The following is a 22,288-nucleotide window of genomic DNA, read 5'->3' as shown; positions in this document are numbered from 1 at the left end:
ATGAAATGCACTAAGCGCTAATTATCTATGTGGTTATGTCATTTACAATATGTGAGTTGTTTAACTATTTTTATTTCTATTTAACGATTGAGAAAGTGCTAATAATGTATGCAAATACCGCTGAGAAAAGAGACTTATACACTAAGAAGCATCTTCAATGTGCACAAATGTTGCAGTAATTACAAAGCTTTTTATACATGTAAAGATGTCTGCCTTTGAAATGTAGTTAAAGCACCGTGTGGGAAATGGATACACTCTATCTGACATAGAGATCAAAGAGACTAAGAACCCTTTTTAAAGTCACCTTGTTTATGTTCGCACTTTTAAACGTGATCAAGCGGTCTGTGCACCGTGAAACGCGTCGTTTCTGGATTCTTTCCTTGCCATGCTGACATTTAATAAAGCATTGTTAGTCTGGTGAAACTTTGGATTGTGTTTTGCCTCTGTACAGAGTCACCATCGACTTTCTCTGCTGTTCTTGGGAGTGCATTCCACTGGCCAGCTCTTCCCGGTTCCATCTTGGTCCTGGGAAATTGGTTTTCCTTTTTTTCGAATATATATATACTTTTCCAGCCTCCATTAGTGCACCCAGTACCAGTATGTCTGGCTCACTGGAAGGACTGTTGTGCTGCCAACAAATTTCGTTCTCGGGGCTCCCATCCAGCTTGTGGTATCTCCTTATAGTTTAGCCACCTGCGTGTCAAGTCGGCCTCCGAATGGCAACCACACCAGGCGATCCATCTCTGTTATCTGAGCGCCTCCGAGCCACGTCTCCAACTTCCTCCTGACCTTGGCACCCGGCACACTTCCCTTCTGCCAGCGTCCAAAGTTGCTGGGTCTACAAAGGCTGGTGGGTCTCCAGCGGAGTGCTGGTGCATCCAGATGCTCCCGTTCTCTTTCACTACGTGAGTGTCCCTCACCGGACCCACCGATCCTGCCTCTGCCAGTTTGTTGCTTCGGGATACGCTTTCCACGGGTCTCGTGAGGCTCTTTTGGCTCCTGTCGGGTCTGTAGCTCTTCCACTCCAGCTGACTCTTTCGGGGCACATCTGACGGGTGTTCTCACTCCGCTCAGCTGCAATGGGACCCCCTCGGAATTCCGCTTTAGCGATCACCACTTGTCGCAGCTGTTGGCTGTCTGTAAACATGAAGCGGCACCACTGAAGAAAGCCCTGGTTTCTGCCAGCTCTGCGGCTTTTACAGTAGTTTTCCACCGATCTTTGAAATGAAAGACCCAGTGGCGAATTCTCGGTATGACATCCTTTCATCGCCAGGCTTTCTAACGCCTGCCTTTTAAAGGTGAAAAAAATAACAAAAAAGTTCATCACATTTTTTAGGGTGGATGGGAAAGGGCAGATAAAGGGGTTGGGGGGGTCGGGAATAGTAAAAAATAGGTGCGGGAAAGAGGGCTCTCCACCTTTTAAAAGGCAGCCGTTAGAAAGCCTGATGATGAAAGAACATTGAACCGAATTCTCATGCATCACTCTGGACCTCTTTGTCTTTTCTTTGCTTTGACTTCTATTGTCCCAGCTGCTGCTCTTTGTCTCGCTCTTCTGTCTCCACTTCAACATTGCCATCCTCTGCTCCTGCTGCGGCCACTCCTGCTGCTTTCACCACCACTGCTACTACTATCTCTGGGTTCTAGTTTTCAGTTTGTTTTTATTTCCTGGTCATTTGCGCTTGTTCTCCAACTACTAGAAAGTTGCCTGTAGTTTTGTGCCTCGTCCTGTGGTCTCCTTGTCCCAGTATTAGTTATTTGGCTGTCTAAAGAAGGGAATTTAGAAAAGCCCTTTTGTGGTTGACAAATAGGGACGTAACCCATGGGTTCATCACAGTACCCACAATGAACCCCCCTATTTCTCAATGCCCTAAATGTGTCTGCAATCTAAACCATTGTCAAATTTGCACATGTTGTTTCCCCTTCAATTAACTCCTCTCTTGCATGCATAAAGCTCCCCACTACATACTTCTCAGCGATATAAATTGTACATTGCACAATACATTGTATGCATGCTACTGCTATTCATGTTGCTGCCTACTGTGACTATAAAATGTATCGAACTAAAACAGAAAGTAACACTCATTTCAATTCTTCTAACTACTTTGAACAAATATTTAGTGTGCAATATTGCATCTAACCCAGCCGCATTAAGGCCTAATGCAATTTATGTAGTGTAAACCACTTTCCCGTGTTGGGACCTAAAAAGTCTACCCCAACAAAGGTCATGCAACATTAAGCAAGGGCTAGACTGGCTACCGCAAAATGCCAGTCTAGACAAGTAATAATACATACCAGGCTTGATCTATCATAGATGCCCAGAAAACAAGTCATTCCACATTAAGAAAGCGCTAGACTTGCTGCCCATGCGAAATAATAATAGATCACGTGCTTGCTTTATCATGTATTGGCTGCTCATTAAAAAATGTCAGTGCAATTATGCGACCCCGCCCCTCACCCACCAAAATCAGCTCCTCTGTGGCCTACCCAGCACATTCACATGCGCACCCAGCCACCCACATACATCATAACTCACTAATTAACACACATTACAATACACACCCTTGCATAAATGCATCATAAACATACAGCACAAATGCACCCACAAATAAAAAACCTTTGTTTGCTTACCTGCTCTGAGTTTCTCAGGGCCCAATCTGTCTGTCTTTGCCAGGAAGGCCTCTGCTCCAGCCAACTCTTACGCACGCTCTAGGCTCCACTACACAGACAGGAAATCAGGAAGTTGGTTTCCTGTTCCGTGTAGTGGGGCCTAACAGAAAGTAACATTCTAGTTAAACGTGATGCTCCGGAGCACCGTGCTGAACGTTACTTTAAAGTTGGAGCTCATGCAGTGTGACATCGGAAAGAAGTTGGATCAAAATGAACAGACTTCCTTCCAAAGTCACAGTGCATGCGCTCCGACTTCAGGAAGCGCAGGTGCCGGCTTTAGGGACGATGGTTGTGGTGCGCTCTTTATGTCTTGCGCCCCTGTACGGCTGCACCACTTGATCTGCTCTTTATCCAGTCCTGGGTGGTTGAGAGAGTAGATGTGGTTGGTTGGTTGGTTTATGTGTGACATTGGGTGGGCCCAGGGGATGAAATTTTTAGTCTGGTAGATATGTTTTTGGGGATAGGGTTATAGGGAGCGGATGGGGGAAGGTGTAGATGGGGTGGAGGATTGGGTAGTGTGACGATACACAAGGTGTTGTCACTTCTCCCCAAGGGTGAGCCCTTTCCCGTGAAGCTAGGGAGGTGAGGCTGTAATGAAGGAGGACCTCATGAGAGGAACTCCCTCCTTGGAGACAAAGACGACCACCTAGGGTGAAGCCCTGGAAATCGCATCACCCCCACACATTCCCTATCCATTACACCTCTAATTCTTCCTTAGATAACAAACACCAGGATTATCGTAATACTGAAGAATCCAGCCTATGAAAGTTACAGCATCAAGTACTTCCACGAGGTGGCTCACTCAAATCATGATGCTTTCCCCCCGAACATACACAGCAGGGTTGACAATAGATGGTGGCGGGACCAGCCCTACATAAACAGAACGGACTCAATGTTGTCTTCAAGGAGCGAGGAACCCGGGAGATGCGAATCCCATTAGAAGGGGATGCAAGCGGACAGCAGACGCCGGCGAGACACTGCGAGAGTCAAATGTGGACCCTGCAGTAGCAGACCTGGAGAGAAGAGCAGTGATGTAACCCTGTCCAGGTGGATCGACGGGCCCAACAAAGAGGCAGAGAACGCAAAGGTGGGAGATCCGCAGGAACACTGTGGAGCCTGCCAGCCGAAGGGAGGCATGCCTGGTAGCAGCAGAGCGGAAAACCTATCCCTGGATGAACCGGAGGAGTGTCTGACCCCGCATGAAGGTAAGGGGGAGCATGGGAGGCCCGGTGGGGACTCAAAGGGAGCTGCTGACACAGTAAGCATCTGGGGAATGCGTCCCCGTCCCAGTGGCATGCACAATACCGCTGATTACCAGAGAAGAGTCGAGGACACTAAAAAGAAGCTTAAAGTATCATTCAAGGACAGCATCCTTGCTTCAGTGGGAAAGCAAAGCAAAAGCATATACTGAAAGCATCAGAGGAAATCTTCCTCGTCACAATGGGAAAGGGAAAACCACTGACCACCAGAGAAGAGCCTTGGACCGTAACAAGATTTGGGGCAAAGTGTGCATCAATCTGAAAGCAGTGAGAAAGAACTGCATCAAGCAATGCCAGGAGAAGGGAGTAATTATCCTGGTACCACATCAGGAGTTTTGATAAAGACATCATAGGAAGGGATGGTCTTGTGTTAAAGTGTTCTAAGCAATACTAGGAGAAGGGAGTCATTCTCCTGGTACTGGACCAGAATTTGTATTAAAGACTCCAGGGGAAGGGAGTCATTCCCATTGGCCTTGTGTTGAACTGTGCCAAAGTATACCAAGAGAAGGGAGACTATCTCTTGGTCCTGAACTGAGAGTTGGGCTGAAGCAGCCAGGGGAATGCAGTCCTTTCTCCTGGCCTTGTTGTGAATTGTACCAAGCCATATCAATGCAACAGAGTCATTCCCCTTGGTTTTACTGGAGATTGTACAGATCTACATCAGGAGAAGGGAGCCATTCTCCTGAAGGTAACATTGTGCAAAGACTGGCTGAAACTCGCAAGCCAGGTGAAGGGAGTCATTCCCCCTGGTATTTTTGTTTTGAGAGAACATTCTTTTGAACACTATCCAAGTCAGGTTTGGGAGCCATTCTTCCTGACAGGTTGAGTTTAAAGTTGTATTGTGCTGTAGTGTGAAGTCTCTGTTCCACTGAAGTAAGGTATAGCCAGATTCAGAGCCTTGGTGGTAGAAGTAAAACAAATTGCAGCATTTGTAAATAGTAGCATTTGTATTGCTAGGAAGCGAGCCACTGCACGCGCGTCCTGCTCTAAGAACTACAATCCCCAGAAGGATTGTAGTCCTAGAGCACTACTTAACCACAAACCCAGCGCAAACCCGCCGGCGCGCACGGGCAGGCACAGTCTGTGCAAGGTGGTGTACGGGGGCCACAGACGTAAGTACAGGTTCCCTATCACTACTCTGTCCTCCACCCAATACGCGCCAGTGAGCGGCAGCGGTGGGAAAAAAAACTGAAAGTAGACCTTGACTGGGTGATAAGATAGACCAATGTAAGCTAGAGAGATCAAGGGGGAAGAAATGAAGGTTGCATCCTCCAGTAGCTTAACAAGAAAGAGGAACCAAGCACTGAACAACAACCCTTCTAGACAAACAGAACGGGAAGGCAGTGAAAAGAAAACAGATCGCCTTGACAAGTTGAAGAGTCTCAAAGTGGGACTACTTAACACACAATCTTTGAACAAACACACACATAACGTAAATGATCTGATAAAGGAGAAAGCTCTAGATATTTTATGCTTATCAGAAACATGGTTAAAAGATCCTATCGGCCCAGTATGCGAAGCTGCGGTTCCCGAAGGGTACATCATGTATAACACAAATAGAGAGACTGTAATGGGAGGAGGTGTTGCCTTTATAGCTCGCAAAACATTGAACCTCTTCAGAGCCAATTTTGAATGCACAGGCTGTGAAACCATTCAACTAAAACTCGCATATACCCCAAACGATAGTTTAAACATTATTGTTATATACAGACCACCTTCCTTAATTAGTGATTTTGAGAATGAAGTTACATCTTAAGTCTCTCGACTTATATCTAATAAAGCATCCACCTTGGTAGTTGGTGACATGACGCATCCACCTTGGTAGTTGGTCACATGAATAGGTGGAGAGGGAATAAAGGGGAGAAGGAGGCCATAATGCTGGAAACAGCAGTGAATAACTTGGATTTCCTTCTATTAAACAACGAACCTACAACCTCCCCAAGGTAACCAGTTAGACTGGGTGTTTACCAACAACCTGAAAGCATATAATGTTATCACGGATCCATGTATCTGGTCAGACCATCACTTGGTTACCTTTGTAGTGCAATTGAATCAACCGGCATCTTACATTGAAAATCCCCATACTAAAGTATGGAGGAGAAATGAGTATTGGTCCCGAGATTCTGAAACCATGCCTACAGAGCATCACCGACTCCTTTGCAGAAAAGGACAACTGCGAGACCTTGTTGGAAAAATATAATAAACACATGCAGGAACTGGTAGAGGAGAACGCCCCACTTAAACACAAACTGGTGAGAAAAAATTGTAATCACCAGATTTGGTATAGCGAAGAACTAAATAAACTAAAACGGGAGAAGAGGGCCAAAGAAAGATCATGGCGCCCAAATCCCACTTTAGCAAACAAAGATGATTGGAAAAAGGCTGATTACAGGTATGCGAAAGGTATCGGGGAAGCAAAGAAGAATCATTACAACAAAGAAATAGAGGCAGCGACCAACACATCCAGTAAAATCTTTGAAATACTTACAGGTATTGAAAAGCCGAAATCACTCTCCCCTCCACATACTCCCACTAGGGAATAATGTGATAGGGTACAAGAAGCTTTCGCTGCCAAGATCTCTAAGGCTCGAAATAACATCATAACAGCCAGAAGAGAAGGAGAGCCCCTTATCCTTCCAGAGGAAATAAGTAACTAGGAAGGAAGAGAGAATTTCAGCTTCCTCCTTATATCTGAGGAGGAGCTATGTAGAGTGTTTGCTAAAATGAAACCCACCTCCTGCGCAGAGAATATTTTGCCTTCCAAAATCATACTGGACAATAAAGACATTTTTGTTCCAGTACTGACAAAGATAGTTAATGCCTCCTTTAGGGAGGGGGTAGTACCAAAGGAAATTAAGAAGGTGACTATTACCCCATTAGTGAAGAAACCAGGGCTGGATCCGAAGGACCCCAGTAATCTGAGGCCCATAACAAATTAAAATTTGATCCTGAAGGTCCTAGATAAAGTTGCCACGAAGCAACTACAAAAACATGTAGAAGACTGGAACCTACTGCATGAACATCAGGCTTTCGAGCCTCCCACAGCACAGAATCCGCTATGCTCGATCTTCAGACCTACATGTTAGACCTGATAGACAAGGACAGCACTGGTATCCTTATGCTGTTGGACCTCAGCGCGGTTTTCGACTTGGTAGATCACCAACTCCTGCAGGAAGCACTGGCTAAAACAGTTGGTTGCACGCCTAAGGCGTTGGAGTGGTTAGCATCATTTTTGAAAGACAGGAGTGCTAAGATCCACTGGGGTGACACATTCTCTGAGGCTGCCCCTATCTTGTTTGGTGTCCCCAAGGGTGCTAGCCTGTCACTGCTGCTATTTATTTAATTTATATATGAGAAGTCTATGCGAGCTCCTCCAACAAATCGGCGTGTTCTTTACTAACTACGCCAATGACACGCAGCTCATTTTTTAACACAAGGGAGAATACAGCATCGACGGCGCAAAAATATCAGAGGTTTATCGCATTATTGACATTTGGATGCGTCTTAATAATGCGAAAACCGAACTGATGATTTTTGGGACACAACAGGCCAGATCCAAGTTAGGGACAGAATACCAGACCTTTACTATCAAACAGGCTAAAATCCCAGTGGTGCCCCACGTAAAAACCCTAGGGATGGTTGTGGAAGCATCAGTAGGATCCCGAAGCTCAGGTTAACTACCTGCAGAAAAACCATGCCTACTACATGCGTCTCATGAGAGCCATAGGCCATTTATTAATGAAGCAAATGCAGCAACTATAGCAAGAGCGGTCATTCTGTCACGCCTTGACTACGGTAATGCCTTACTGATAGGAGCCACGAAGAGGGATATACAGAAGTGTCAGGCCATGGAAAATGACGCAGTTCGAGCAACCAAGAGAATCAAAAAAAGGGAGCATGTGACTATGGGGAGAAGATCTCTTCACTGGCTAAGAGTGGAAGAGAGAGTACACTTTAAGGCGATGACCATAGTTCACAGATGTCTGTATGGAGAAGCCCTGAGATATTTTAAGAAGCAAATTTTCTTTGTACCTGCCTCAAAGACACCTTAGATCAGAGGACAAGGCTTACCTGAATATTCCTAGAGCTAAACCTGTGCAAGGGCGGGGGAAATCTTTCCCAGTGAAGGCAGCAAAATGCTGGAACAAATTACCACTAACTCTATGACTAGAAGAGAACTACCGAGTTTCAGGAAATCGTTGAAAACCCACCTCTTCCAATGATAATCTCATTATCTTTCCGCAGACCGCCCTCTGCAGCACATATTATGCGCACTGAATTACCCCGGACACTCCCGCGCCCTGATGCCTGCGGGCTATCGGCGCGTTATAAACAAACCCATAACATAACATAACATAAAAGGACCTTTGTTCTACGCCAGGGTAGCTGCGCCATTGCCCTGGGCCATTTTTGTTGAAAGAGAATTGTTGTCTGACGTCAGGGGAAATGAGTCATTCCTCCTGATCGATTTCTGTCAAGAGAACTCTGTTGTGCCTCCATCACCCACCCAGGAGGAGGAAGTCATCCTCCTGGTGAAGGAACTTTGTGTTTATTTAGAGTTATCTTAGTGTAAAGTGGAAGGAATAGAAGTAGGAATTTGACACAGGATGGTTTAGTTTAAGTTTTGGGACAGACATTCTGACATCCCCTTTAGTTTATGTTGAGGCACGGAAAACTCCTCTTGGAGATAGGGATAGTAAGAATCTTTTTCACATAAAAATAAGTCTATAACCGAAACCTTGCCACCTTTGTGTCAGCTTCCTTCTTTGACATCCTTACAGCTGATGGTGGAGAATGGTTTGAAAGTCCTTTTTGCTGTTGGTAGCCTGATTTTCCAGCCAATCACAATCCTCCGTCAAAGGCCTGTCAGTGTTCTTCAATAATGTTCTGATAAATGGTTAGAATAAGGGGGAAGGCAATTGTGTTTTGCGTTAAAACACAGAAAATGTTGGTCACAATTCTCCGGACATTATGGCGGAATCCCCCAACAAGCATAAAAACGGTGTGAACGCAGCTCATTAAAGAAGATGGTTTAACACCTCTTGATCATCAGCCTCTTTCTGGGCAATCACAGTACTGCCAGTATTACCCAATGTCTACATAAGTGCTTAAATTAAATAATTGAGAACGGAACTGCAATTTATTTTTAAGACGGTGCAACTTTTAAGCAAACTTAATAAAAGTATAAATACAGTTAATCTGTGATCTTTAATTAAAGGAGATGGTTTAAAAAAAATGCAATCAATGCAATCTTGAACAATGTGAATCCCTCCAAAAGAGCATCTCTGCGACCATATGCATAGAAAAGGAAACCTCTTTATTCCCTTGGTGATTTAATATGAGGCACATACATTAAGCAACACCAGGCAGGGCACATCCATTTCCAAGCTCTCCGAGCTTCAAACCTGGTACGCAGCACAACACCTTCCTCAACAATCAGAAATGCAGGTTCCTGCACTCCACCTTTTGAAACCCAGACACAATATTCCACCATGATGCATCACAATGCATCTCCCTCCTCACAAACGCGTACAGAAAGTAGGAAAGAAATGACAAACTTAACAGAATACTGAACATTCAGCACTGATTTCTGGCGCAAAATGCATCTGCAAATAATTAAATCTGCAAAACATGAGCATAAAGGAATAATCCATGCCAACCTCACATTCATTCTTCTCATTATCATATGTGATTCATTTACTGTGAGGATGCGAAGGAAGGCAGAGCCAATAATTTGTAACAATTGCCTCTGTACCCAGCACACGATCACCTAAACAACTTGACACAAAGCAAAATATACATTCATTTCTTGCTGTGTTCTGTGTCAAACAAAATAGGGGATTCGGTTTTAGATGAACTCACAGAGGATATATACACATGTGCACATACATACATACATACATAGATGTGGGTAAAGCTTTCCTTAGGACTGCAGTCCTCTATCCTTCCCGCTCTTCTCAAACATGGCATCCTTTTAGGCATCAGTCAATCAGTCTCTTGGATTTATAGTGTTCTACACTTCATTCTTTGCTTTGTGGTGGGTCTTTCTTGGCTGGTCAGGATGTTGTGTTGATCTCCTCACCTCCTCTGTACCTCTCCACCTCCTCAGCTTCTCTTTCTTAAACAACTCTGTCACTCTGCTCGCTTTCCACTACTTTTGCTCTCGTTCCCACCTGGCCCGCTCCTCCTAGTCTCGTCTTCACCTCTTCACTATACTGCCATGCAATATTCTGCAACTCCGAACACTAACTCCCAAGTCCTATACTAAATAGCCTTGTCATGTATCATTTTGTACTCCACGTCCTCAGGTAATTGACATTCTGACGCAGAATATTTTCACATGAGATTTTTGGCATGAAGCTTGGTTATTGGCGGTTGGGAAAATGAACTACCATTTTACAACCCGTTTTTGTCTGCGGGGCTCAAGTACAAGGCACTGTGCACTGAGATTTCAAGTATGTGGTCTCCTCATTGGAATCACTTTGTGTGTGGATGCTTCTATTGATCTGAGTCTCTGTAATTGATATTCTTGTTCACCCACTGAGATGCACAGGAGCCTGTAAATGGCTGTGGAAAGCGTGCCTGGACCCCCTTGTTATTGGTACCCATGAAGCTTGGAGGTTGTAATCCTTTAGCTGTATGGGCTTTAGTCTAAGGCTCATGGATGCCCACAAAAGTGGCTTCGTAAGGTATTTGCTATTCCTTTCCAGTTCTGTGTTCATCAGTGCTCTCATGATTTCCGGCAGACAAGAGTTTTTCCCTGGGTAGGAAGGGTTACACATATGGTTTGGGATGAGGAGGGAGAACTATGGGACCCCCCATACACCACCTCTGGGGCCTGCACCACTGAGGGTGTCTGTTTCCACGTCCAACAGGGCCTCTTCACCCCCAGCTTCCAGACTGACCTTTTCACATCTCATGCCCAATTTCTAACCTTCTCTCACCCAATACTCACCACAGATTTAGCCTTGCACTATGCACCTTACAAAACCACTGGATGCCTTCATGCTCCCACCATACAATGTCACATCACATCGGAACACACTGCACCACATCTGCATTGTGAACACTCATACCCACTGCAACTGCTGCATCACTCACAGTAAAATTAATATTCTTACCCTCTTCATCACTGCCCTGCCCACCCGCAGTCATAGCTCTCCCGCAGTCGTAGCTCTCCAATCATGCTCAATTGGTCAGACCATCTGGCTATCACCTTTGACATTTGTCACATCATCTCAGTCTAGCACACCCATCGGAAACCCAGCAAAGAAGCCTTCAGATCATTCAATAACTTCCCAATTTAGGCTCTCGCAGAAGACTGTCAACCACCTCTTATGGGCTGCACGCCCTAAGACTAACAAGGACTGCAACTCATTAAACAGGGTTTTTGTGCCCTCGCACAGCTGTGTTCCAACTCTTGGGGGGGGGGGGGCGATATTAGGACTAGATTGTGCCCCAGCATCGGGTGGAACGTGCAACCAATGGGGGCAGGAAAGAGTGGCAGAAATCCAAAGAGACGGGTATAAAAGATCTGTGAGAGTCACATAATTAGTAGGATGTACGGGTGAGGTCAGAAGGCATGGAAGTGGACCGAGAGACCAGGAGGAGAATGGAAGGTGGATCAGAGGCAGAGTCGTCTGTGGAGAAGTTGGATACGAGTGCACATGATGTACTGTGTGTGAGAAAGAGTGGTAACTAGTGGAAAGACTAAATGCGATTGCGAGAGTGCATTAGAGCGTGAATGTTCGCGAAAGGGAGGGGGAGTGTAACAGTGTAGTAGAAAGGGAGTAGTGCGTGAGGGTATACTGTGAAGGGAGACATAATGTGTGAGAGTAGGAGAGAGATTGAGAGAGTGAGTGGTATAGCGATGGGTATCGAGTGGAGGGAGGATGGTGAAAGGGGATAGAGTAGTAAAGAGAGGAAGAAGGTGGTAGAGATAGGTGGGTGAAGGGAATGAGAAAACCAGAGTAACGGGAGACAGAAGGTGGGAGGAGAGGAGAGCGAGAGAAAAAAGGAGATAGGAGGGGGAATATATACGATACAATGAATAGGTGCCTGAGTAGAGGAGGTAGACTGGAGGGAGACAGGAGAAAGTTGGAGAAGAGAGGAGGCGCTGCGGAAGTAGGAATGAAGGAAGAAAAGAGAGAGAGAAAGGAGAGCAGGCAAAAGGGGAGATGTAAGACCAGGGAGCGGTGGGAGTGCCAGAAAAAGACTGAGGGAATACAGGCGCTGTTCGCTTAGAAAGACCACTATTTGATGAATGCTAGAATAGGGTAAACCTTAGGAAGTCCCAGGGAGACTTGGGTAAGGCCTTGGCCTTTAGGTCCTCTTAATGTCAGAAAGGATAAGTGAGACAGTAGGGATTACCTATCTCTAGTGTTCCAGGTAATATTGGGTTCCAGGGGAGCCCTAAGGTATCTGAGGAACCAGCTAGAAGAATGCTTTAGGCACATCATCCAGCAGCCAAAACCATCTCGCAACCACATCTCAAAGAAGTTGTTAATAAAAATCCTCGAACCATTTTTTGTATGAGTGAGTTTCTTAATGCCATCTGTAACATTCTGCCTACACCAACAAGCTTGACCGATCTAATGCTTGAGCTGAATCAAAGTCTTAAAGGTTTGGCTAGGGTAAAGGTTTGATGGCAAGGGACATAAGGGACATAACTGCTGTTTTATTATTGAACATATTACCAAGGCTGAGGTTATTATTTAAGAAATGTACATTGAAATACCTTTAGAAGCTATGTTTTAATAACAAGCGAGAGTAACTATGTTTGGCCCAAGAGAATACCCAAGTACGCCAAAATATTGTGGACCGAGCACTGCTGAAGAGGAGGCCAGAATGGGGCAATTCCCAATATGGACAGTTTTTTAAGTCTTTTAATCAGACAGTTTGAATGTGCGGAAATGGGGTGCCACTATGTAAACGAATCTAGTTGTCAAGATGAGCATGCTTATGGGCTCATGGATGGCCATTAGGTAAGGCATTCTGATTGGGTGCACATATGGATGGGAGGATCTGCTGTCTAATTGTGCTGCTTTGATGCATCATGAACAAATACTAGAGGCACCCTACTCCTGTTTCTTGGAGAGTTGGGCAAGTTGAGATGTGACATTAACTATTCTGATCAGTTAATACCCCGCCTTATGGAAGTAGTGTGTCTACATACCCTTATGCTTTTTAATGCTTTCATTACTTTGTTATAATGTGCACATTTTGTTGCATGCTGCTTGCCAACAGAGAGTGGGACACATGGCAAACCTGCTTGGGGCGAAAGGGGCAGGGGGAATTGAGCAATGTATGTGACGATAAATACGAATTAGTTCTTGCTCATGTATTGTATGTGGTTCCTCAAAATAAAGTATGAGTGGCCGATATACCAGCCAGATTCATATGCTATAGCTTTCCACACTTTATTGTCTATTTATGTTTATTGAGCATTTTCTTCAAATAGAAATATCAATGTTTCATACATATATTCACGGTGCTTTGGCATGCAAAGGAAAATCACAATTTCGAGTGCCTTTTTTTTTTTTTGTTTTTTGTTAAATTAGAACTCCCCCACCCCCTTGGCCCCCTTGAGACAAAAATGTTTTGGGGCATCGCCTTGTCAGACGCAGCTCCAGTTATTTGTAGGCCTCGAGGAAGGGTGCCCACTCCATTTTCCTACTCGGGGTGATTTCATGAATGGCGCCTGTAATGTTCTCCATCTCGTAGAGATCTTTAGCTTTCCAGGCCCAGTTTGCTTTTGATGGGAGGGTGTTAGGTTTTGGGTCTCTCTCACTCTCTCGATCTCGAACTCCTTCACGCAACCACTTCAAACTCTGCAGAGTTCCTGACCAGTACACCCAGTCATGCAATAAACCAAACTCAGACGCACAACTCCTAGAACGAATGACAGTCTGCAGTCACTGAAACAGAAAACTAGGTGTGCACAAAATCTGTATTTCACTTCATAACAATCCGTACATTAAAGCTACAAGTCCACATCACTCTTCACAGACTCAAATGTAAACCCTGCAATTCCTCAAACAGTTTTTATACTAAACATTGATTGATACATTAATACATTTTCATTTGCAGTTCATGTTCCCATAAGTCCATGTTGCTATAACAGCAACCCTACAACCTGCAAAGCCTCAAAAGTTGTTAAACTAAACCTTTTATGACTCCTAAATGCATTCCGATTGAAGTTCAGGTTTCCAGTCCAACACACACACACACACCAGATGCAACTCACCAAGCCAGATGGCCAACTATGCATACAAGCATGTTCATTACATTAATCGCAAACAACTTAGAGTCTTAGTTGCACTCTTGCAACCTAACCTAGCAGCAAATCCTCAAACCGGTTCAAACTAATTACTTCGCATCTGCATTGTGTCCCAAAATGTCTAGATTAATCACAACAACCGCTGTGTGGCGTTCAACACACATACCACCGGCACCATTGGAGGCCCCATAACTCACTGGTATGGCTAGCTATCAAGCCACAAGCCATGTTGCTGCTCAAAGCCACCACATAGTTTAAACTCACTGTATCGTAGCTTCGGGTCATAGTCCTAGTATATCCTAGCTTGCAGACCCTCTGATAACAGACTTGTTCTTGAACCTCACCAGGAAGCGAGGTAATCCTTCCATGACAAAAATAAGCACCGGATGCCTCACCACACATGGGCTGAGTGCTTTTCTCCAGACCCACAGTTGATATATTGTTGATCCAAAGGTCGGGTGCTTTAATTGGAACCAACACTCCTCTTTGCTTAGAGAACAAACTCCGGCGTCAGCAGCCAGCGATCGCCCAGCAGCCAGCATTCCACGCCATCGCTGGAACCCGCTGTTGGTGAGGTGACGTCATCATTGTTGCACAGGATGTGGAACCGCTCTGATCTCTGCGGCCCAACCGTCACACCTCAGCAATTCATTCTGCTCGCATTTTCCCCTCTCACATGTCCCATGTAACGCAGAAGGGGCTGTTCAAACACAAGAAGCACACTTGATGCCCCAAAGACCTGGAGGCATAAACTCCATCAGCAGCACCTTTAAATCCCACAGCGCCGCTCCCGAAAGCAAAGTAGAGGCACTACAGCACGATTATTGCTCAACCACCAGAGCGCTATCTGTAATCCCGCTTCACACAGCAGATCAGTCTCTGTCATAGCTTATTTCAGGCATTTTAACCTCCAGCGGCAATTCCTTTCCATCCCTGGGTGCCACTCTTCCTGACTCGCAGGCAACCTCTTCTTATCCTGCTTGGGCACTGGGAGAACACCTTCTCCCAAAGAATAATGGGACAGGATGGACAGTCCTTTAGCCTCTCTCCCTCTTCTCCCAGGGAGTTTACTGGGACAGGCTGCCTCACACAGCCCTGTGGTGGTGGGACCTTTCACAGACATGAGGGGCAGTGGGCTCCCTCTCTCGTTCAACAGTCACTCTTGTTCCTCTTGCCTGCACCCCCTGCAACAGTGTCTCCTCTCTCCTTTCTTAAGACATAACACAGGTACCTGCTCACTTGCTCTCTCCAAGGTCCTCCTTAATCCCACCTTTGTCGCCAAATGTTATGACTGCCTCTCAGTCATTAAGTTGATAAAAGGATACAAAGTCACGGTGAAGGAGTTCTTCAGCAGGTTTATTCCATTACATAGTTCATCAGTTGTACACCGGTCCATTAGGAGATCAGAGGAAGTCAGGACAAGAGCCCACTGGCTCCCACCACCCAGGCATCACATCTCAACTGCTTGGGCTATAACCCACTCAACCACAAACATTCCATACTCACCATTCCAAGCATGCATTCCAGAGATGACATAAGACCAAACACACCTCATACAAGCAGGAAGGAAGGCCTATCCTAACAGAGCGCCTCAGATTTCCAACCTATGGTGATACAGGCCCTTGCTGCAAGTAGTAAAAAGTGCGTCCTTTGGGGGACCCACTTCCAGCGATCCTCTTGCTGTTCTAAGCCAAATAGGACCAGTGTAAGGTCACATTCTCGTGGAATTCCTTCCACCTTTCTGATACAGGCTAGCACCTCTTTCTAATATGCTTGGGCTTTCGGGCAAGACACCACATGTGCCAATAGTCAGCATGGGCACTGCATCCTCTCCAGCATAGGGGGCTTGTTTGCTCAAACATTTTGGAGAGTCTTTTAGGGTCAAATTGCCACCTGTGCAGCAGTTTTATTCCATGCAGTTTGTATTGGGCAGAGATTGGGGTTTTATATGCTGCTCTACACATTTGGGACCATAGGTGGTCTGACATCATTGGGCCCATGTCCTTTTCCCATCTTTTTTTTAGGCCGTCGGTTTTATCCTCTCGCTTCTAGGAGGGTTGCATAGATAAGCCGCGAGATGAGGTCCTTGGTTAGGAGGGATTTGCTTAGCATTTTTTCCGCGGTGTTAAGTTCTCTCTGGAGTTTCTCCTTCCACTTTCAGGCCATCAGCGCTCCTTTTAGTTGTAAGAACCTAAACACTTCCAGAGGCCTGGTTTGCAAGCCGAACTCCAAGTCTTGGATTGTTATCCAGCCTTTAGCTTTAATAATTTGTCCTACTCTTCCCAGCCCTGCCTCGTACCAAGTCTGATAGCGCTGGGGGTCCAGGATTTCATTTCTAACCGGGGGAGCCCATATACAACTCATGGGGCATGGCCACGTTGTGAGTTCTTTCATTTCTCCCTTATTCCTCCACAGCAGTAGGAGCGCTCCCACTGCAAAATTATTGATGACACTGTTGGGGAAGGATTTCTTTGGTGCCCAGAGCCATTCTCCGATCGTCACTGCCCTCAGTAGATGGTTTTCGATAGCCACCCACTGTTTTTGCTTATCTCCTTTCAAGTGCGGCACTATGGCCCTGAATTGGGCTGCTCTGTAGGTATGTGTACATGTCCGGAAGTCCTGTTCCTCCTGCCTCCTTTGATTGGGTTAGGGCGCCATAGACTATACGCTGTTTTTTCCCCTGCCATAAAAATTTGAGGATGATTGCTTTCAAGTTCGTGAAGTGAGATCATGGGATGCTGATCGGAAGCATCTGGTACTGATAGAGAATTTTGGGGAGTACTACCATTTTTATGGCATTCAGGCGGCCCATCCAGGATATCATTAGCTTAGCCCATCATTCCAGGTCATTGGCTATTTTTGCAAGTAACGGGGCAGGTTTGCCTCACATAATTTCTCTGTTACTTTCGTGACATTGAGTCCTAGGTATCTTAGGCTTTGGTGTGTCATTGGTATTCACCCTGTAGTTGTATTACTCAGATCTGGGTGGTCGGGTGCTTTGTATGGGAAGAGCGTTGATTTATCCACGTTAACTTTAGTCTGGCCCAGTTGCCAAATTCTCGTATTGTCTGCAGCACTATTGGTATGGCGGACTGGGGGTCGGTTAGGTAAAGGAGTATGTCATTGGCGAACATTGCCAGCTTGTATTCTGTTTCACCCACCCTAATCCCCTTTATTGTGTTATCTTTCCTAATAATGTTCCCTAGAGGCTCAATAGATAGGGCATAGAGGAGCGGCGACAGAGGACCCCTCTTCCTGGTTCCCCTAGACATCTCGAACTCCCCAGAGAGCCTATTGTTCACTGCTATTTTTCCCATTAGGGTTCTATACAGGGCCTGTATCCCGCGTATGATTTGTTCGCCAAATCCCATGCTCTTCAGTATGGCCCAAAGGAAGCCCCACTCCACCCTATCAAAAGCCTTCTCTGAGTCCATGCTGAGGAGTGCTTGGTCCCCATCCAGTCCCCTGGTGTGCTCCATAATGTCCAGGATTTTGCGCATTGTGTCCGCCCCTTGTCTCCCTGTTATGAAGCCCACCTGATCTGGGTGGATCAGGTGGGGCATTATCTCCTCCATGCGTGTGACTAGGACTCTCGTATACACTTTGGCATCTGCGTTCACCAGCGAGATCGGTCGGTATGATTTGCAGCATCCAGGGTCTTTTCCTACTTTGGGAATAACTACTGTGTGTGCTGCTGAGAATGACTGGGGAGCCTGGCGGAACTCTCGTATGTGATTTAAATAGGGTAGCTAGATGGGGGGTGATGGCAGAGTTTCTGTAAATTGTTTATAGAATCCCATGCCGAAGCTGTCTTCTCCAGGGGCCCCTCCCGGGTGGCAGTGGGAGTCTCTTTATGGCTGCTTTCGCTTCCTCTGGTGTTATGGCAGAATCTAGAAGGGTCTACTCTGTACCTTTTTAAGTGTGCCAGACCCGCCCTCTCAATATATTCTCCCATCTCTTTTGCAGCCCGATTTCCACCTGTGGTGTAGAGACTTTTACAATATTTGGCAAATTAATCAGCTATTTTTTCTGCAGATGGAGCCCACCCCCCCTCCTCTGTTTTAACCCCCTCAAACCATCTTTCTGCTCTTTGAGCCCGTAGTCTAGTGGCTGGTATTTTGTCGGCCTTATCCCCCTTTTCATAGAATTTTTGTTTTAATAACTTCAGCTTTCTTATTATGTCTCCCTTCCCAAGCGATTTAAGTTCTTCCCTCCTCCCTTTGAGGGTTGCTAGATGTTCTTTGCGATATACCCCTGGGAATGTAGTCTCCCCTCGAACTTTGTGATTTCCTCCCTTAGTTCTCCTCCTGCAGCTTCCGCTCCCTTTTACGCTTCGCTCCTTCCCTCATTAGATGGCCCCTCCATGCTGCCTTCCCACCTTCCCATACCGTATTAATGTCCACTTCCCCATTATTGTTTGTTTGAAAAAATTATTCTATTGCGGTTTTTAGTTCTTGGGCATAGTTTGTTCTTCCACAAGGAGTCGTTGCAGCGTCCCAGCGGTTTAGCCTTTCCATTTCTAGGGTTGCTGTGAGCATGTCGTGGTTTGACCAGCCTATGGGGCGAATTGCATTGTCCTGAATTCTGGATTTGGTTTCTTTGTTAACTAATAAATAGTCGATTCTAGTGAACTTCTCGTGGACTTAAGATATAAACGTATATCCCCTTTTGTCTGGATTACAGTATCTCCAGACATCCATCAGTCGCTCCCTGTTGACTGCGGTGAGGAACCTACTGGCCTCCTCCCTGGGACACCTTCTGGTGATCACCCGTGTTGGTTGCCTGCCTACTTGTTGGTCGCCCCAAGTTTTAAGGTTCCCCCCTATCACCACCGGGCCTCTACCATTACCCATTATAGAGGACGGGACTGCCTCGTTGAATTGCCCTGACCTTTATTGGGTGTGTATACCCCCACAAAGGTAATCTGAGTGATTTCCCATTCGCCCCGAACCACAAGGAGCCTACCTTCCATTGCTGCCTCCACTACTGGGTTACCCAGTCTGAATCGCTTGCTTAGTATGAGGCCCACTCCCCCTTTTTTCTGTTACCCCAACGCCCAGAATGTTTGCCTGACCCCTTTCCCACTCACTGGTTTCTCCTCCCTGGATTTGAGTCTGGTTTCCTGTATGAAAAGGACATCTAGGTCTGCTCTATCGAATTCCCTTATCAGGGATCTCTTGGTGGGGGAATTAAGCCCTTTAACATTTAGCGTGCCCACCTTCAGCGTCGTTCTTCCGGGCCCTGTGTAGGAGGGCACTGCCATTTCTATGCTGGGTCACATTTCTCGAGTCCGTACACTCCCCTTTCTCCCCTTAGCTTTAAATGGCTCAGATTCTCCTTTACCACCCTGCTCACTTTGCCTGACCGTTTGTCTGCCCCTTACCCCCCCTTAACTTTAAACTTAACTAAACCTGTAAACTGAACCGCGGTCATCGTGAATGACCCATGCCCTTTGGGTTGAAACGCCCTCTTGGAACTGAGGGCCTCCAGGGTTGACTCATTTCTCGTTGGGGATTTCTTCCATTAATCCCATTCACTTTTTCAGCTGTTTTGTGTGTGTGGCTTAGTGTAGTTGCGTATGTTTGTTTGTGTCTGGTGCCCAGCGTGCCCCCCCCCCATACCTTTTCAGTGAGGATTTGTTGGCGATGCTGAATTTGGCTTGAAGTATTTTCTTCCCATCTTGCCCCTTCTCTGTCCGTGCAGTAGTTCCTCCTTGTCCTGTGGTCAAGGGGGTTGGGTTCCCTGAGGGCCGGAGGGGCCCCTGGTGCTACTTTGTTCTACCAAGCTTTTCAGGACTTGTTTTACTTCCTCAGGTGTAGTTATCCTGTAGTCCTCTCCCTTAAATTCAAAGGCCAGGTTGAAGGGGTAGCCCCATCTGTAACGGACTGCCTGCTTGGTGAGCCACAAGGTGAGTGGCCTGCATGCCCTTCTCCTTCCCAGTGTAAAGCTAAATAGGTCTTGGAATATTTTTATTTTTGAACCTTGGAACTCGATGTCCTGTCTCCACTTCGCTTTGATGAGAATTTCTGTCTTCTCCTTGTAGCTGAGAAATTTCACAATGATTGAGTGGGGACCTCCCCCAAAGGCCCTACCCCCCCTGTGGGCCCTTAGAATAGGCACTTCTTTGCCACCCTCCTCTTCAAATAGGTGCTTTACTATGTCCTGGACCTTTTCCTCAACCTGCTGGGGAGTTTTGCCTTCCTTTTCCACCAATCCAAGTATTCGCAGGTTCAACCTTCTCTCCCTATTTTCCATGTCATACGTTTTGAGTGTTCGTTCTTCTTCTCGTATTTCTATGTCCGTCATCCTGGCGTTTTACTTGATTTCTACTAGGTACATGTTGGTCTGATCATGTTCCAGGTTTTGTACTTTTCCTTCTATGCGTTCCATCTTCTCTCGTATTTCTGAGATGGATGTTTGAATATCTGAACGTAGTGCCCTGATTTCTGCCATGTTCCCGGCAATGACACCTTTTGTGGATGCAGTGCTCATTGTGACGGAACCTCCAGAGGGGGTCACCCGATCGCGTTGGTCGGTTCTTCTGTATTGCTGCAGTATGTTAATGCTCCCTCCGGGGCGTGGTCTACTTCTGCGTCTTTCCCCTCCTGATGTAGTTATTCTGGTGGCGTGGGGAGCCTCCCCTGCCGACTTTTTCCTGTTTTCCAGGGTTAACCCTTGCCGGGGGGGTAGCCTTCAATAGGTTCCCAGAAGAGTATTTCTTACTATTGAAGGGGGTTGCTCCCCAGGCGGGTGGGAGGCAGTCCCCTTTCCCTTGTCTGTTTTCCTGTGGGGCAGGACTTTGAGGGTTGTCTTTAATTCCCCCTTTTCTGCTCCCGGTTTGTGCAGTTCTTGTTGGGCGGGTCGCCTGGGCTCCGGGCCACTTTGTGCACTCTCTTCACGCGTCCTGTGGTTTCGTCTTATCAGTTATTTTACCCTTCCTTATTGGGTCTTCCCCTCCCTCATCCGCCACAATACATTCCCCCTTGTTGCTTAACTTTGTCCCCTCCCCCCTGTTTTTTCGGGGTGCCCTTTACTTTCGCTGCGTGTCTTTGATGTGTCCTGCTGATTCTCCCTGTGGCAAGCCCCAGCTGCAATAGTCCCGTGCTAGTCGTGGTCTGGTATTGATTAAGGTCCCCTATCGTGTTGTCGGCTACCACCCTCTCTGTGTAGTAAGGGCGACCTGTGGTCGGGGCTCATCTCACCTTGATTTCACCTCCCGTTGTCCCTTTCTCCAGCTCCTTTACTGTGGCCGCCTGCCCACAGGTCCTTCTTCTCCCGGACCTTCAATATTGTGTTCCCTCGCAGGGCTTATTGGTCTTCTCGTCTACTCGGCCAAGGTCTCGACCAGGAATTTGTGGTGCGGTCGCGGCTCAGTGATGGGTTTCTCGTGATCTGTGTCACATCTGCTGGGCCGGTCCCTAATGGGTCAGCCTCTTTGTGTTTTAGTTTGCTGCATGCTCCGGAGTTCCGGAGGGGGCTTGTGGCTGCTACTGTTGGCCTCTCTGCCCCTTAAGTACACCTTCCCTTATTTAACGGGGGTCTGTTGCTGGACTGTGCCACGCGCGCCTCTGTTCTGTTGGTTAGGCGCTGCCTTCCTCGGTGTCCTGCTGCTGGGATCCCCCACGGGTAACCGGTATCTCTTCCCTTTCTCTCACAGTGCCCCTGTCCGTAGCGACCTTGCTCAGTACTCGCCCCTCGTTAGCCATGTCCGCTGGAGGTTCCGCTCCTCCGTTGGCTCTGCAGTCTTGGGGTCCTGTTCGCTGGCCTCTGCCTTTCCCCTGTTTCCTGGCTCAGGTTCTCAAGGGGGCGGTGCACCCTGGGATGCGTGCCGAGCTCCTCACGCTTGCGTCCCTGTTTCTTGCTCGAGGCTTCCATTTGTGGAGTCTGGGCTTTGAGTGCTTAGACCCTCCGGGTGCTCTGCTTCGCACCAGGTATTTACAAGCGCGTCTCCTGAGTCAGGGGGGGGGGCCTTGGGGAGGAGAGCTCTCCTGTTTGTTGTGTTGCCCCAGAGCTGCGCTACGCCAATGTCAGTTCGGCATTTCTTCACGTTTAGCCTCAATTTTCACAGCTCCGCGAGGTGATG

At 46.8% G+C, this 22,288-nt stretch overlaps 1 protein-coding gene across 2 annotated transcripts in view; it reads left to right on the top strand.

The window, feature by feature from the left end:
• The window catches only part of DYM (dymeclin), a 1,763,009-nt gene that overhangs the window by 289,722 nt on the left and 1,450,999 nt on the right, over positions 1 to 22,288 (top strand). The window lies entirely within an intron of this gene.

The sequence above is a fragment of the Ambystoma mexicanum genome, chromosome 6p, assembly GCF_040938575.1.
Source record: "Ambystoma mexicanum isolate Mex_15411 chromosome 6p, UKY_AmexF1_1, whole genome shotgun sequence".
In the NCBI taxonomy this organism is placed as follows: Eukaryota; Metazoa; Chordata; class Amphibia; order Caudata; family Ambystomatidae; genus Ambystoma; species Ambystoma mexicanum.
Note: the sequence above shows the minus strand (reverse complement) of the source record. Positions and strands in the feature narration are given on the sequence as shown.